We start from the raw sequence: 15,721 nt of genomic DNA on the forward strand, positions 1-15,721 counted from the left end.
ATTGTTCTACACATTTCACTACCTTTTCTTGCTATATTAGCTATATTTCAGAATTTTTTAAGTAGCTACAATCTAAACATGACTTTCCCAGCAGAGGAAAACAATTCCATTAAAGTTCAGTATGGGGTGATACGTGTAGTACTATAAAGCAACAGCACAGCTTTAATAGAAGAGACAGCACAGTAGTCTCTAACAAGCATCCACACTTTAAGATGAGCTACTGGTATCATATGACTCTGTGATATATTTAATGGCAAAGGCTTGACACACCCAGTCATCCCGACAGAGATCCATTGGGAAAACAAGAAATTCTGAATCCTGGCTGGAAACATGAGCTTCAGGACTGAGAACTGCTTGTGATGAAACACCCAAAATACTTTACAGAAACTGTTGCTTCTCATCATCTGTTATTACTCGGCAGAATGGTTTGTTTACGGTTTCCTTACAGAATTCTAGTGGTGATAATGGCGATAATAAATTCAATTCTGTTTTGAGTTAAAATAATCTAATCCCCTCTGTGAGGCTCTAGGCCAAATGCAACTCATTACTTACCCAATTTTCCCTGTACTGTAGATATAATCCAAGGATCAGTGATAGCAAGCTCAGTTATTCAGTTCTCGGTCTTCGTAACAGTATGCAAAAAAGGTAGCGTCGCTTAATAAAATGTCCACAGAGCCCATTATTTCTGGAAGAAAACTCTATAATGGTCAATAATACATTAAAAATTCAAAAGCATTCAGGCTTTCAGAGAAGGAGAGAAGTGTTCTCTCAATTCCACACATATGCAGCTATGTCACGTACTGTAAAAAGACTCCTCAACGGCCCTCCAGTCTGCATAAAAGGAACATACCTTTCTTACAGAAAAGACGTTTGTATGCAGACATGGGTAGGGTTTAAAATGGCTTTATTGCAGTGTTTGGCTTGTTAAAAGTGGTCATCAAGACAATTCTTTCCTGATTAGATCCAAACATAGTGAGACATTCAGAATAATGCCAAGAAGACATGAACAGAATCATCTTGCAACTTATCAACTCCTGTTTGTCCAGAATGACTTCCTTTGAGTGTCCAGGTCTGACCCTGCCTGCTTGGTTCGCCCTGGACTGGCCCTGTCTATTCCTCTTAAAACCTTACAGTGCCCCAGAAAAGTCTGCCAAGCCCCAGTATAATTATGTCACTTACAAATTCTTATCCATGACCCCTCAAGACTGCTCGTTCTTCAATAATCTCAAGGGTTTCAATTTACAAACCTTCATATTTACTGTTTTTTCTTGTGACGCAATGGTATGGTGAGTAGAAAAAAAATGAATTAAAAATGAGTGTATGTGAAATAATAAGGAAACCCTTAGTTTACTAAACACAAAATAGGGAGTAAGCAGAAACAGGTGGTTAAAAAGATGGGTGACAAGTAAAAGATGGGTGTCTTAAATAATGGTCAGGAACGTTCTGATTGAGATGAGGTTAGTTTGTGAGTTTCGACTTCAGGTTAGTGGAAACACGTCATGTGACGACCAACAGAGATTTCAGAGGGCCTCAGAAAGAGTGGCTCATGCCCATCAGCCTAGAGAGCGTTAAACATTTCTAAATGTTTGGGGCTCCAGCCTGTTCGACAGATGGGAAAACTCAAAGCCATGGTGACTCGAGCCAGGAATGGTTGTCTGAAGAAAACCTCCCCAGTGGTGACCCAGAAAATCATGCGGGGAGTCCCCAACAACCCCAGAGTAACACAAGGATCTGCTGGCCTCTCTGGATGACTCACAAGAGTCTTGGGAGACGTTGTGTGGAACGATGAGTCAACAGTTGAACCTTTTGTCAAAACTGAGAAACATTTCTAGCCTTCAAGCTAAAGATCCTCATCCAGACTGAGGAGCATCCTGGTGGGAATATCACGGCTCGGGGCTGCTCTGCTGCCTCAGAACCCACACAGCTTGATAGAACCATGAAGTATGAACTGCATCGGCTAACAGCTTCTTCCAGCTCCTGTCAGGAACTTCAGGTACTGAAAACAGTTTATTGCAGACAAACTACTCGACTCACAAGTAATTACTGGAATAATTCATTCATTCATAAACTTGCAAAAAACAGTAGCCTTTAACACACAAAACATACTAAGCGTTAAAAGACGCTTATGACTGACAACGTATAAAGATTGGCAATGTATATAGATCGGATAGTGATTTAATGGTTTTGGTGTTCTTTAATTAATTGATCATTCATGACAGTGATAAACCCGAGTAAGTGGAGAACTGATTGGGTACGGATGATGGAGGAGGCGAATGATTCTGCTCAAAGACGGGCCTGGTGAAAATCCAGAAAGAGAAGCCCAGAAGAAGAGTCACGTGCTCTATTCATTGCTGGAGCATCAATGGAAGTCAGTGCATTGCCGGCCGCTGCCCAGGGAGTTCACACGCCAGCGATTTCCAACCCAGCAGCACACTACAGAAACACACGGACCATCAATGACAGGCCGTGACCTCGGGCATCACATCTCGCCCAGCCCGACAGGAAGGTGCAGAATGGTCTTGACGGGGAGCGCCCGATCACTCCACAACCCCACTTGGACAAACGGAGATGCAGACCTGAATGCATGGTGCTATAGTGAAGTCCTGAGATCACAGGCTATCGTTCCTGCAGGCTCATTCTGATCTGACCACATTTCCAATAGGACCACACACGCATCCTGTCGTATGAATGGCTTTCTGAGGATGCAATAGTTACACTGTGGATATCGTGCTTGCCAGACCTGAGCCCAATAGAACATTTCGTGGGATGAGCTGGGATGAGGAGTTCAGAGACCAGTGAATGACAGGGTTGCCCACAGGAAAAAGCTTAGCCCCCTCCCCAGCCACAAGCTATCTAACAGCCAAATTAATTGTGGTTATGATCATATTGTGGGACAACTTCCAAAATACTGGCACCCACTCTCACTCTGCCTGATCACGGGACCCAGAACACAGACAAAGCAGGAGAAGTGCTTCAAGCTCGTGGAGATGCAGATGCTTCGTATCAGGTAAAAACTGAAATGAGTGTCAAAAGAAGGAATTAAGAGAAAGCTTATAAAATATTTCTCGCCGTTTCCTGTTTGAAGCTTCTCCTGGGTTTATTGCGGCTTTGTTCCTAACGAGCGCAAACATTAACGACGATCACACAGAAGAGCGCCAGCCACTCTCATGACACCCCTTTCATCCTTTTGAAAGTATGGCAGAAAGCTACCAAAAGGCTATTAAAAAGTGCTGTGAGCTAAAAGTGAAATCCTTCTGACGCTCCGCAGGATAAAAACGTTCTTGCAATTGTACAACTGATGAGCTCATCCTGTGGTTTGAAAAAGAGGTTGAATAATAACAATTCAGGACACTTATATAGCGCTTTTCTGGACACTCTCCTCCACCACCGCCAGTGTGTGCTGGTGCCCCACCTGGATGATGCAGTGGTAGACAGTGCGCCAGAACGCTCCCCACAACCAGAGTGGGGAGGAGAACAGAGTGATGAGGCCAGTTCAGAGATGGGGATTATCAGGGGGACATGATTGGTAAAGGCCAGGGGGAAATTTGGCAGGGATGCCAGTGCAACACCCCTACACTTTTCAGGAAACGCCCTGGGATTTTTATTGACCAGAGAGAGTCAGGACCTCGGTTTCACATCTCATCTGAAGGACGGCACCTTTTTACAGTATAGTGTCCCCATCACTATACTGGGGCATAAGGACCCACACAGACCACAGGGTGAGCGCCCCCTGCTGGCCCCACTAACACCTCTTCCAGCAGCAACCTTAGTTTTTCCCAGGAGGTCACACAGCCAGGTACTGGCCAGACTCACACCTGCTGAGCTTCAGTAGGGGGCCAGTTGTGAGCTGCAGGGTGATATGGCTGCCTGCCATAAACTGGTTTAGCTCAAAGCATAGCACATCTTGGCGAGGATTAAAAAGTACCCTTTCAGGTACACCTCAAAAAGGAATTGATTTATGGCTGTGTTGAGCAGAAAGGAAAACATAACTATAGGCTACAAAGAAACTGGACACTGGAACTGCAAACGCTGGGTGTGTTCTATATACCCAAGCTCCCATCAGACTCTACTGCACTGTATACATCAACCAACATTCACCGTGCTGTGGATCAGTCTCTCTCTCTGTTTTGTGTGCACTGAGCTTTTAAGGCACTGCAAAGAATAAAAGCTTCTACACTATTATAGTTGAATAATACAGCTAAATTCTTTTTCTTTGTACAAAATGAGTAAGACCACCTGTGTGCTGAACCAAAACATGGAGATAAGCTGTACGATGACACACAGGCATGTCAGACAGCTGCTGTCTCCTTTTGCCTTTTTTATTTAATTCTTGGGCTGCAAGTCTCAAGTTCTACAACAGAACGTCAGTAATGGTCTTATGACAAAATGAAATGGAAACAATCTTCTTGAGGACAAGACACACGTTGAAATGCTTGGAGCACTAAACCCTTATTTTTTTACGTTGTATATAGAATATATAGTTATACAGAATACATATACAAATGTACTCTGCACAGATGAGGGCAATCTGACTTATTCACACAGTCGCCCCAGGCAGAATGGGTCACTAATATGAATGAACACACACAGAGATCACGACTGGTCTGTCTTTGAGCAGCGGGCTGTAAGGAATGCAAAATTATACAGCACTGCCTACTAAACAATTATGGTCACAAATGCATGTGTAATAGAGGCTTGTGTCAAGCTCTCAAGCAATCAATATGACTCACACAAACAGATTTGATTTTAAGTGCTTCCTGTAGCAGCTCTCCGCACTCCCAGAAAAGGTCAGTAGGAACGGTCTGCCAGTTCTGAAGCAGGTTTTTGTCTCTTTGTGAAACTGTCACGGTCTCTTGATACTGGACTGTATCAGACCGCAGACAACAAGACTCGGGAGGTCATGACCCTTAGCCACTTACCACCTCGGCCAGTGCTGTGATCCCGGGTTCAAGCCCAGGTGGTGTCACCGGCCGACTGTGAGCGGTGACTGTGAGCCACAGGCATGCTGGGATACGTCAGCCAGGACTCTCCCGGGTCTCCTTGACACAGCAATCCCTGCGGACACGGGTTATTAATTACACCCGTGTCGGATGTGAGACTCGAAGAGAGGCAGGTGGGAGGGGTTTGCCCTCACTTTCCTCATTCTGCCCCGTGTCCAGCAGTGGGGCTAAATAACCGCGAGTCGAGACGCGGGGAAAAAAAACCACACAACTGTATCGGATGGGTATAACCTAAAATGAAGTCGTGGTTTGGAAAAAAAACAACGGAAGGAAATGTAAAGGTAAAAGAATCAAGTGGGCTGAAATTCCCTTCAAACAAGTTCTCCCCTTTTCAGGCCCGCGCGCGGGAGCCGCGCTTGGAAGCGACAGCCCTTTCAAAGGCCCCCCAGCAGCCGACGGCTTTCAAAGACCGCAGACGCCCACACTGCCGAAACACGCAGGGTGGGGGAAAAAAAAAAAATGAAGTGGGCAAGTTTATTTTATTTATTTATTAAAACTTTTTATGAAGATCCGAGCGGCGGGCGTGGAGCCGAACGCCACAGCAAACCTTGAGGAGCCTTGTGCGAGTCAAGGACAGCCCCAGCAGAGAGCTTCACATTTCACACCGAGGAAGGAACCGGGGGAACGCTGCCTGCTACTGTGACTCCAAACTACATCATAACACTCTTTTATCAGCTGGTTTTGAAACTGCGCGGAATACTGTATAACTTAGGACAATTCTTTCGCGGTTCACAGCTAGGCAATCAAGCTCAAAACAGCGAGAGAAGGATCTAAAAACCAAAGCCGCCCTCCAGCTGCCTAGAACATTAGCATCTCTGACGTAAGAGCATAGACAAAACATTCCCAGCTTCCTCTGACCCCGCTGCAAGTGTCTTGGCACTGAACGGGGGGAATATGCCAGTGCCTCTCACTCATGTTAGGAAATAAAACATCAGATCAGAGGAAAATTGACTGAAGAGAATAATGTAAAATGATATTCTGCATAACTCTCAAACGTGTTGCTTTTTGTGGACAGAAAAATTACAAATCCAATTAGAAGAAACTCTGCAATCTGTACAGCTCATTACTGTATCACGCAGGGCCGTACCATTTCACTACACACAATAACCGTCCACCCCGTTTTGTCTTTTTTTAATCCACTCCATAGATTTTACCCTCCCTTCCCATTTCCAGATTTAGATGCATTGCTGTACATTCTTCAGCAGGATTAAAAAAAAAAACATTGTGTACTCTCATGAATCAACACTGCCTCGGTCTGCAGTACCTTCTTAAATGAGATGAGCTTCGTTTTAGCCCTACACACCTATCTTGGAAGCGGGCAAGTGACTTATACTTGACTTTATCATAAACAACAGTTTTTAAAAGTTTCAGAACGTACCGCATATGCAAGTGACCTGCAACATCCTCTAAATCCAACCATTACATTTGTTTTCACAGCAGTGAAACTATTAAAAACAAAAACACTAATTAATGACCCAGTGCTGACTTCAGAAATAACTACATACACCGTACAGCCTAATCAGTCATTTTCATCAACTTCTAGCAGCAAAATCAAAACACAGCACCACCAACTATAAATCGTGACAAGACATCTCAAGCAAAACAGTGCATTTCAAATCCCAATCTAACAATGCGAGCTTTTAGAAGATTTTTCCCCAGGACATAATAAAAACAAAGTGCTATATTCAAAGAACAAATGCTAATTTGCCATTTTTTCAGAAAAATGTATAATGACGCAGAAGCAAAAACTCACAAATATCAAAAACCCAAAGTCCTCACGGTGAAGCTGTGAAGAGATTTTTGGTCAATCCGAATTATAAACAGAATGTTGATGGAATGGGTCCCAATGTTGAATGTGAAGGACGCTGTGATTTGCAGAGAATTTTTTCTGCTCTGAGTGGTGAAACTAGCTGTACTCAGCTAAATCTGACCGCTTAGGGACTCAGCGGAGGCTTATACTGTAGATGTCCAGAGCAAAAAACGCCTGAGTCTTATTTGTTTTCCTTTGTTTGTCTGTCTGTCAATCAAGTGAAGATCAAACTGACTCTTATCAACTTCTTATCTCTTTCACTTCTGGAGGTTCGGTTTTAAAACCTTCCCACCATAGTCACTCTAGCATTACATCATCTGCAGTCCAATAAATAATAATAATACTATTAATAATAATAATAATTTTTATTCTTTCCATATTTTTCCTTCTTTTACTTTACTTATTTTTGCAGGCTTAGAAAGCCATGTCAGGTTATCTAAAACCTCACACAGATTTTTTTGTCTTTGTTCTATTGGTCTCAAATTTTTATCCAGCATAGTAGAAATAACAGACAAGAAAGAAGTAGATTTCTTCCTAGGGCGGGTGTGCTGCAGTAACGCATATAAAAAGTCTGATGCTTCAGACACAATACCCGGGGGGTTACCTTGAATTCAAGCCCTCAACCAGGCCTTCGCTGTCTACACTGTCCAAGATAACGCACACCCATTCCAGGAGGACATGGCCTCTGGGGGTCTGGGTCCGGACACAAACACTCTCGTCGTCTTGCACGCACAGTCCTTCACGTGCTTAAAACTTGGCAAGTACTCCGCTATGGAGTGTGGCCAAGGCTCTCTGCATCAACCCGATAAGCGTGACTTACTAAATCCAAGATAATCTTAATAGAATTTAGAATATTATACTGAGTAAAGATGACTATGGAAGCTGCTCAAAAAAAAATAAAGCGACTGCTTGTTTTACCCCCGAATGGATGCCAGGAAGGAACTGTTGCAATCCAGAGATAAACAATTCACGCAGCTCAAAATCAGTCGATCGGTGAAACGTTTTTTTTTTTTTGAGAATATGAAGTTTCCTGTCCCAGCATAAGGTGGGAAGGCAGAAGGGGGGGGGGGGGCAGACTGAGATGCGTGCCTCAACTACCTGCCCCATGATGACCGCGGGGAACGCCCGCTATCACCTGACCAGGCGGTCAAAGGCGATTGGCCGGCTGACAGTTTCGAAGTCAGGAAGTGGGGGCTCCCAGGGTCCCGCCCCTGCCACCTGGCTTGAGGAGGCGGGTCTATCGGGATGCCCTGCGGGAGCAGCAATGGCAGAAGACCCCAGGACAAGCTGAAGAGTTTCGGATCCGTACGCCACATCTTCGAGGAATTTAACGATGATGCTGATGGGCAGCGCTGCTGCCCAGATCAATATCTAGGAAAGGACTGAAGAGCTAAGCAGAGCTAGGTTTTGTGCCAGTTTTGCGTTTTCCTCACCCTGTCGATCCAGCGCACAGTCTTAACTTAACGACCGTTCTGTTTGTGCTCACCTGGGACCTGGTTTGCCAGGCACTGACAATACTCAAGACTCAAAATATTAAACGCCCTAATAAATTATACTTGCCACAGACATTTATGGATGTTTCCAAGAAATCCTTTGTTGGGTCGAATCAAATGCCTTTCCAAAATGATCACAAAAATCCTGGATAGCAGGAAGGAGAAAAACTTAGAACATACTTCAACACTATGGCAATGCCCATTATAAGATACTATCTGCAGGACAGACAAAGTAAAAACGTATTTGTATGTTACTACAAACAAGTGCCTCACCTTAACCGTCACAAGGTGCTACTCCTGAATCCCATGTTAACCCACAGAGGCATGATTTTGTAACCATCTCACTCAATTCATTCAAGAAAAAAAAAACTTTTTCGTGCGGATTTAAATATCATTAATTACGCCCCTGTTTTTTTATTCCCCCGCAGCTAGCAGATAATGATTTCATTTCACAAAGTCAAATTCCCTCCAGACTCAAATGATAACCCACGCTAATAAAAAGGGCTGCCAAGCATACTCATGTACAGTGGGTGGCACTGGAGTGGCTGGGCTTTGAGATTCTCTCCCTTTTCCAGTTCAGAACTCGAGGTGCTCAGGTGGGCGATACCCCCACTTGTTACTTCAGGACTCCCGGACAGATCACTGCACTACCCCTGGCATCTTAAAGACAGGTCTCATGGCTTCAGAGGTACTGTATATTCTGTTATTTGAATAAAGTGGGACCAGCAGCCCTAAAAGTAACAGCAGACCAGAAGCCCTAAAAGTAACAGTGTCTTTAAAGTGACTCGAGAAGAACTCAGTATCGCCAGGCAGTCTGCTTTAAAGAATCATGCACCACAACTGGGACAACGATATATCAACACATCTCTTTTTGCAGTTTCTACTGTTTGTTTGGTGTGTAAGAGGCACCAAGTGTCAGCAGCCATATCACCCTGCAGCTCACAACTTGCAGCCCACTGGAGCTCAGCAGGTGTGAGCCTGGTCAGTACCTAGTGACAGGGACACTATACTGTAAAAAGGCTTCGGATGAGACGTAAAGCCGAGATCCTGACTCTGTGTGTCATTAAAATCCCAGGGTGTTTCTCGAAACGAGTAGGGGTGCTGGCCAGATTCCCCCCTGGCCTTGACCAGTCATGGCCTCCTAATAATCCCCGTCTATGAACTGGCTTCATGACTCTGTTCTCCTCCCCACTGAGTGCTGGTGTGTGGGGAGCGTACTGGTGCACTATGGCTGCCACACTGGTGGTGGTGGAGGAGAATCCCCATCACCTGTAAAGTGCTATATAAGTTTAAAGAATTAATAATATTATTAGGAGCAGCTTGGGAGTAAAGACTTCAGACAGAAGATGGGCTCACCGCATCATATTGAAGACAGGAAAGAAACCATGTAAATGAGCTATGTGCACCACAGCAGTGTGGATCTAATATTCCGATCAAGACAACCTTCTGCCCCATCCAAGAAGATGCCCTCCCTTCCCCCAGCGACAGGGCAAGCTGCTCTTCCCGAAGGGCTGTGACGTTTTGGAGTATCTTCTTCAGGACGGGCGTTCCAAACCGAACCCGAATCAAGACGCAGCTCTGCGGGACGGTCCGCGAGCAGCTCCAGGCAGCGTGCCCGCGCGGCGCAGGAACCTCGGGCGAAGCTCGCTCCGCGCTCCGCAACGCTCCGGCCGCCGCAGGGAAGCAGATGCGTGAAAAGCTGCCAAAATTAACAAGCGGCAATCGGAGAGGAGACTGTGGTTTTGTCTTCGTTTAAAAACACTTCCACAAAAGCGGATACTGAGATACTATTTCTTACTCTTTACACGCACGACGCAGTCTCTTGAGAGTAAAGCAGACATGAAGAAAAAACAAATATTTCCTAGTTTCCTGGATACAGTACCAGAAGGATAAAATGTCCCTTTACTTTGAAGGAGTTCAGGACTTATTTATGACTCCTTTGATTAGGATTTACATTTCGCTAATTAGCATCTAAAAACAGTGCAAACACTTAGTGTTAAAAATCCCCCTTTTATTGATTTGCATGTATTCAGCAGAACAGGAAATTAGTTACACGCGCTTTTAAAGTTAATCTGTTTCTTGGTCAAATGAGAAGCACCGCTACTGTGCTATTTATGGACTGTTGTGTTTTGCAGAATTTTAATAAATACTTTTACCAATATGGCATGGCCAGTTTTCCATTATTTCAGTGTGAACGAGTGTACCAGTTACTTACCACTGAACGCAGACCGTACTAACTCGCTGTCCCTGGAACTTACAAATAAAACCGGTTCTGTAACGTTTTGAGAACAGCAATTTATTAGTTCTGTAATATGGCAAGTTGGTCTTCCTATATTACGCTACGCAACTAGCATTTCTCCGATCTCATTCAGCACAAAGAATAAACATTTGAAATATTTGCACGGATTCTAAGCCTGCAAAAGCTGGTTGTTATAGTCGCCTCAGGGATTCCACAAAGAACCATGAACTGTTTCATTCTTAAAATGTAGATCGGGTGCCTGATCTTTGAGAAGCTTGGGGTCACAGATGCATAGAAACAGTTAAAATTCTACATTTTAACACTGCTATCTTGGCAGGACATGCCGAAACTTACAAATGTTTTTTTTTTAACCCAAACGTTTTTAACCCACCTCCACAGAAGTTTATATACTGCAGAATGAAATCTTGTTTTTTTTTTTTCCCCCCCCGAGATCGCCCATTGTGTTGCACAAGTAACACCGTTCATGGTGAACCCCAGGCCCTTCGGCTTACTTCAGAGTGCAGGAAAAAGTCGTCAGGATTTCCCCAGCATGCCATTTTAACACACATATATAATTTCCTGTTGAGAATTCACTGGTAACCAATCTATTTCACTTTATAAATCTCAGACCGTGACCACCATCAGGCAGACCGAGTCTCCAGTTTGGCAGCACTAACTCCCCGCTAAGACTTCTAGCATCTCTCCCGCTACAGCCAAGACGTCAGGAGCTCAAGCTAGAATACAGCTCAAGGACAAAGTGACAGGACGGTAGATAAACAGAGCTCAGAAGACATGCAAAGGAACAAGTGATAGGTTTATTCCATGCTGAAAAAAGAGAAGACGGAAAACACAACGTTTCGGCTGTGGAGCCCTCTTCGGGTGTAAGAAGACATGTCTGGAGGCCCACGTCCCTAGTGCTCCTAGCCTGTGTGCAACAGGAGAGAACGGTGGCCGAGAACAGGGGTTTCCACCTGCTGGGTCTGCTACCAGCTCTGCTCTCACTCCCACAACCGAACGCTTAATTGGCCCTTCGTTAATAACTGTACTGTATTGCTTTGAGGCGTGTGACGGTTTTCAGCCCTTAAAGACGTGGGGGGGGGGGGGGGGGGACCACCTTTTAACAACTGCATTTCTTGAGCAAAATAACATCCCAACCTTCCAAGCACAACAGAAAACAAACAGAAAAACCCTGCAGATACTGCAGTCGAGCAACTCAGTGGTTCAATTACAGCTGCAATGAAGTCAATAAGCTCTGCTGAAAGCTCGCAGCTGTGGGGACCTCCAGGACCAGGGCAGGCCTGGAAGTGAAGGAGCCTGGTGCACTATCCTATTCAGTACAAATGCCCCTCTTGTTTATCTGCACAGCAGGTCGTTTCAGCCGTCTCCTGGGACTTCATGAGCACAGTCGTATTCTTGTGTGTGTGTGAGAGAAACAAGGTCAGGAAAAGATGTCTCCATTTCAGAGGCCATACCGTGGCACAGTAATATCATCTGCTGCGGGGGGGGGAGACTTACTCACAATGCATTTCTCTGCAAACATCATTCCTATATGTTAACACTGAAAAGGTGTTTTTGGATCTCCATAACTACCTGAAGGGCCTGAAAACAAAACTTGACTAAATCTATCCAGCCAAGTAATTCAATGAATCCTAGGTCTCGTGTTCTTAAAGAGAACGGCCATGAGGAAAAACGTACACTGCACTTACACGTACGCTTCTTGTGCAGCGTGTGCACAAGCTCACCCAAACACAGACTAAGACAGAACTTTCTTGAGGTAAACTGCTGCAGGTCTGAGGCCGTGCTCAGAGGCTCTCAACATGAGTGTCGCAAAGTTGGCAACTTCAGTGTTGTCATGAGTAGAGCAGAAATAAGACCGTGGATGGAAGTTAGAAGCCTTGGTGTTTTGCTTTGATGCTGCTTTATCATTCAAACCAAATGTGGAGCATGCCAAAAGGTTGTGCAACAATGCTCACTTAATATCCATCTCTGCCTGTCTAATGCTGCAAAGCTGACATTTTTGTCACACAGTATTTCATCAAGCCTGGATTATGGTAACACCTACTTTCCTTCTACATTTCTGAATAGGCTTTCAGCTTGTCCAAACTGCAGCTCATGTGCAAACTAAAAAGTGCTCTTCATCAGCACATCAACGTGGCCTCTGTAACTCACACTGGCTCCTCGTGAACTTTAGAGTGGACATTAATGCCTGCCCACGTAAAAAGCACCCAACGCTCAAGCTCCACTTTATCTTAAAAGGCTGACTGCAGCTCTTAATGCGAGATCTGCCAGTTCTGGACTTCTCATTCAGCTGAGGACCACACTCCACACAGTGGGAGACAGAACCTTCTCAATGACCTCACTATCCCAAATCCATGAGAGACTCCGAGACTGTACATACGCTTCCCCCCCACCAACGTCAAGACCTGCATGTTCACAAAAGCTCATGATGAATAAATTGGCTTCACTCTTGGTTTCACAAAAGTCAACTTGGTGTACTATTTTCTCGCTTCTGTCGTGCATTATCTACGTGCGACTGCACAGTGCTTCAAGTTTCATGGGGAGCACTCAGAAAATTATTCATATTATTAAACCTATAAATCATACTTCTGCCAGCATTTATGTGGAAAAACGTGGAAGGCTGCTTTTAGTCGTGTCTGCAGTCGTTTGTAATTATGCTGGTAACGGTTTTAATGTTAGAGAGCTAAGGCTTCTGTTTACTGTGAACTCTAATACCGTGTGCCGCAACTGGAGTTTAAGAATTGGGGAAAACTGCTGGGTTTCGGGCTCCGCACCCTATTAAAAATCTGAACTTAGTGGTGAAGTAAAAAAAAAAAATCTCCGCTATTCTACAAATCATCCACACCAGCTTTCCAAGAAAACAGCTGCCTAAGGAAAAATATCTCCGAACCAGCTGCGACACTGAAATCTCTTCCCCGGAGCTCAGAAACAAAACGAGTCGCGGGAAGCAAGAGACTCGACATCTTGAACACTCAAGAAACACAGCTGCCCCTTCGACCCCCTGCTGCAGAGCAGAGCGCATGCAGCGAAAACAGCTAAAACAAACAGATTCATGCTCGAGCATGAGAGCGCCACATGGCACACAGGAAACCTGCGGGCTCAGCAGCAGCCTCTGCCTTCACCCAGCGAGATGAGCTCCGTCAAGAGGAATCTCTGCGATCCTTAAACCCCTATCCATTGAACCACCTTGTACTGCACGGGTGGTCACACACAAGAGCAGGCCCCTCCACCCGTCCAGCTCGCTGGGCCTTTCAGGGGCGAACGAAGCCAGGGACCGCATCCGGCCTCCGTATCGGCTTCGACACCACGGCTGGCCGGCCTGTTCCACACTCCTGCCGCCCTTTCAGGAAAGGGGACAAGGTTCTGGATGAAAAACCTCGATTCCTGCCATTCTGCTGGGGAAGGGGTGTAGGCTGTGGGGTGGAAAACAAAACCGCTGCACACAACAGACAATCAACACACTTGGTACACATGGCGGTACACTCTCAATGTAAATCTCAGCACAGAAGGAGAAGTGGTAAAAGTGGTCAAAGAAAGATGCAGATTGTTTTTTTTCTGCACAGGGGACTGAATTGTAGCGAGGAAAAAAAAGCTCACGTCAGGATCGGGGAAACACGTGTACGCCTGCAAGGGAATTTGCTCCGGCGTTGATTTATTTGTAACAGAGATCCCTAATATGCCGGGCTTTCGCTTTTTGATGTTGGGGGGGGGAGGAGGGGTTTGGATACAGCTAAGGTCACAGGCGAAGCGCGTTTCCTGGACTTCGCCTACCTCCCACCGAGAGTTTCAAGTCGCGGAGCGAAGGAGCCCCGCCAGTCCGCGCCACATCCACCGCCTCGTTCAGCCGGGACTACAGCAAGGCAGCCTGGGGTGCGCTGGGAGAGAGACGACAGGAGGCTGACAGCCCGCTGGCTCCTCGCCCACCTCGACCCAGAGCCACAGCCTCCTACCTCTCACCGGCACGTTTCGCAAGCTTGAAATTCAGAACACAGAAGGAGCCCGAGAAAATATCCGAGTTGATATTCTCTTAGCGGCAAACAACAACAACAAAAAGCCTTTAAGGAGCCACAGAGCAAAACTGCAGCACACTGAAACATTGAGGTAAACAGAAAACCATTATTAACTGGGAAATTAAAACGACTGAATGATCCAGAGATCAAGACAAAGCAACAGAAAAAAACAAAACTCCAAGGAGCCTGAAGACTCCATCTCCATTATAAAGTTAACAACATCGTACAGTTTGCAAAGGAAATGAAGGCATCTGGCCTGTCTAGATCATTTGCTTTTCAGCAGCGAACTGATCCAGGGGTCTCGCCCAGCTGTTTCTTGAAAGAAGCCCGGGGGGTATCATATTTGACAACATGATGGGGTTCCTTTCTCCAGACACCCACAACCCCTTGGTGGAAGGAATAGAAAAAAAGACAACTCCGAGCACTGCAATTAGCTTCACCCAGAAGTGAGGATTCAAACGGAGGAACTACGTTTAAATTAAAAGTCATTTAAAAGTGGTTAAAATTCCGACGGATATTTCTTTCAAGCTCAGCCGGCATCTATTAATTCACTGTAAAGGCAAGTAAAAACCAGGATATCGCTCGCTGCTGTTCTAAGACACATTTGGAAGACATTTATTCAAACCTGGCTATAATTAGGAGTAGTCCAGGGAGCGCCAAGTAAGATCCAGATGCTGGGCACAGACCCACTCAAGTTTTCTCAGCGAGCAAGCCCAAGACACCCAATGGCTCGGAATGAAGATCAAAACGCACTAAAAGTGATGGCCAGTTCGTAGGTCCCAAAACCAGTTCAATAATACACATTACAGAAGACAGTGTGTGTGGTATTAGTAGGACATCTCAGATCTAGGTAACTGATGTATAATTTTTGCTTTCCCGGCACATTAACGTCCCTTATTTGCACAAGATAGCAATAAGGACCTCACAGCATACACACCCTGAATTCGGTGCCGTCTGTTTTCCTAGCCGTCTCGCAGACACACCGCGAAACACCCAGCAGCATCAGGTGAAACAAAACGCACCTAATTCCCCCCCCCCCCTCCAAAAAAAAACACCCAGCTCAAACAGCTTTCCACGTCTTGTCATCGGCTTCCTCCTCGCAGAGGGGGGGGGGGGGGGAATGCAAACATTTTGACGGGGTGGTCCCCCCA

At 45.5% G+C, this 15,721-nt stretch overlaps 1 protein-coding gene across 4 annotated transcripts in view; it reads right to left on the reverse strand.

Annotated features, from left to right (window-relative positions):
- zdhhc14 (zDHHC palmitoyltransferase 14) overlaps positions 1 to 15,721 on the reverse strand; it is a 100,451-nt gene that overhangs the window by 83,069 nt on the left and 1,661 nt on the right. The gene's annotated exons all lie outside the window — the stretch shown is intronic.

This window comes from Atractosteus spatula, chromosome 2 (assembly GCF_055471065.1).
Source record: "Atractosteus spatula isolate fAtrSpa1 chromosome 2, fAtrSpa1.hap1, whole genome shotgun sequence".
Classification (NCBI taxonomy): domain Eukaryota; kingdom Metazoa; phylum Chordata; class Actinopteri; order Semionotiformes; family Lepisosteidae; genus Atractosteus; species Atractosteus spatula.